Source organism: Petaurus breviceps, unplaced genomic scaffold (genome assembly GCF_028583685.1).
Source record: "Petaurus breviceps papuanus isolate PSGF00001 unplaced genomic scaffold, PetGlider_PUasm1.0 41, whole genome shotgun sequence".
In the NCBI taxonomy this organism is placed as follows: Eukaryota; Metazoa; Chordata; class Mammalia; order Diprotodontia; family Petauridae; genus Petaurus; species Petaurus breviceps.
Window position 1 is genome coordinate 1512140 of NW_027186320.1, and position 2525 is coordinate 1514664.

A 2525-nucleotide genomic window follows, 5' to 3' on the forward strand; every position below is an offset into this window, starting at 1 on the left:
GAGAAAAAAAAAACTTTCAGTGGGGAATAGCACAAATGTAAGGGGTATGGCAATAAGACAGGTTATTTACTGAAGATGATATTCCAGTTGGAGTACTCCAATACCCTGACATCAAGATAGGATAGGAAAAACTCTATAAAGACATGAAAGGGGACAGTGTTTCTTAGCTTATCATTGAATTTGGGTGTTTTGAAGTACTTCAGCAGAGTTGTGGAGACTCTCCAGACAGAGCCCTCTGGTGTGGTTGAGCTGCACCTTTGGCTGGGAGATGGATAACCTCAAATCAGAGATCTCTTGAACATGGCAGCTATTGGAGGACAACAAGTCACTGGGGGAAAGTAAAAGATATTTCAAATGTAGTGAAATTGGAAAAAAAGAAGAGGAGGCATGCTTTGAAAGAGGTGGCTACAAGATGCAGTCAAAAGAAGAGGATCAGAAACCATTAACTTCATCCAATCCAGTATTAGAAGTAGAACTGGCAGAGGAAAAATTACCCATGAATATTTCAAGTCAAGAGATCATCCAGTGATTGAGAGAAAAGGAGAACCAGTTAGATTTCTTGGAGAAACAGATTATGATGCAGTGTTTAAGAAAGATTGAAAATCTCACAGCAGAAGTTGACAAAAGTTAGAGGAATGACTTGAAGGCAGTTTTGGACATGATTGATCAACAATACCTTAATTAAATTGTTGGTGACCAAGAACCAGGAGAAGAGGACACAGAATAATCTAAAAGTCCATGGAGAAAATGCCACTATTGAAGAATTAGTGGCATTGGGAGAGTTCTTAGAAAAGGGTATGATCTTAAAGACATGGACATCATAATCAAATTTCCTAACTTTCTCCTTGGAGTTTGGGCTAAAGAACTCAGTGCCAGAGGAGATTATGTAAAACACAGTGTGCAGGGCAAACTGAACAGTGCCACTGAAAAACAGGGAGAATAATATTTGAGACCACTTTTCAGAAAATTACAAAAAAGGACTCTTCCTGCTGACATTAAAGAATCAATAACAGACACTATCATATTCATGTTCAAAGTGAATATGTAAAGGCCAAAGATGCTTATCTTCAGATGGCCATTGGAAATACTCCTTGGCCTACTGGAGTCACTATGATTGGTATCCATGCCAGAACTGGTCAAGAAAAGATTTTTTTTTTCAAACATGTTGCACATATTCTAAATGATGAGACACAAAGAAAATATATTCAGGGTTTGAAAAGCTTAACGGTCATTTTTCAGAAGCAGTTCTCAACAGACCCATTAAAATATGTGGAGTGCAATGCACTATGACAGCTCTTCTATATGAATAACAAATTTAAGAGCTACCTGTGTCATTTTGCAGAACTGCTACCAAGAATGAAAGAGAGAGGAAGAATCAAGTTTTGGGAGCAGGCATTTTCTACCCAATTCAGTTCTTTGTTTATTTAGAGAATTGTGTTTGGTTCTTCCATCAAATATGACAGCAGATTCTTGATTGCTAAATCATGTTTTGATTTTTTTTTTTAAAGCAATCGGGGTTAAGTAATGTGCTCAAGGTTACACAGCCAATTATTTCTGGGTGTGGTACTAAGTATCAGAGCCCGGATTCAATCCCAGGACTATGGGGCTGGTGCTCTTACTCACTGAACCACTTGGCCACCCCTAAGCAATTGGGGTTAAATAACTTGCTCAAGGTTACACGGCCAGGTTTTTCTGGGTGGGTGCTAAGTGTTTGAGCCCGGATTCGATCCCAGGTCATCCCAACTCTGGGGCTGGTGTTCTTACTCTCTGTGCTACCTGGCCACCCCTCATGTTTTGATTTTTAGCAGTCTTAAAGTCAAGCACCAAGGCTTACTTCCTGAAACTTTGCATACCTAGACAGCAATCGTTGATGGTTTCTTATTGGACATTTTCCCATCTGATGTGGAAGTTGATGGTAAATGATTAGAAGGAAACGTTTGAAGTTGACATAATTATTTCTATAAAATATTATAATATTCATATTATATTTAGATTGGTTTTATTAAAAAATAACTCTTTTTCAATAAATACCCCCAAAATGCAGCATTCCTTGGTTACATTTGAAGAAAAAAAAGACATGAAAGGAAGGTAATCAAAGTGGGAGACATCATAAACGATAACTTTACTTTTGACTAAAGTTCAAGTATTTGTTCTTCTTGTTGTTGTTTTGACACAAGAGTGTAATTGCTATTCCTTTTATATGACATTCTGCCTCCTATTCCCATGCCTTTGCACAAATCCCCTCCACCTCACCTCCACATCTTAGAATTCTCATTTCCTTTAAGAGTTTAGCTCAACTGCTATTGCCTACAATAAGCCTTTTCTAATTCTCAAAATGGTTTTTATTTTCCCATAGCAAATACCCCCAATTACTTTGGATTCATTGTTGATTAATATGATATATGATATGATATAGGATGACATGCTTAATATAATGTGATATAATGCCATGCAATGTAATAGTAATTATAGTGCCAACATGATGGCTATGAATATACCGGTGTAATTCTGAATCACAAAACATA

At 37.2% G+C, this 2525-nt stretch overlaps 1 pseudogene; it reads left to right on the forward strand.

Moving 5' to 3' along the window:
- Positions 1–268: 268 nt before the first annotated feature.
- Positions 269–1290, forward strand: LOC138171035 (pre-mRNA-splicing factor 18-like; annotated as a pseudogene).
- Positions 1291–2525: the final 1235 nt, after the last annotated feature.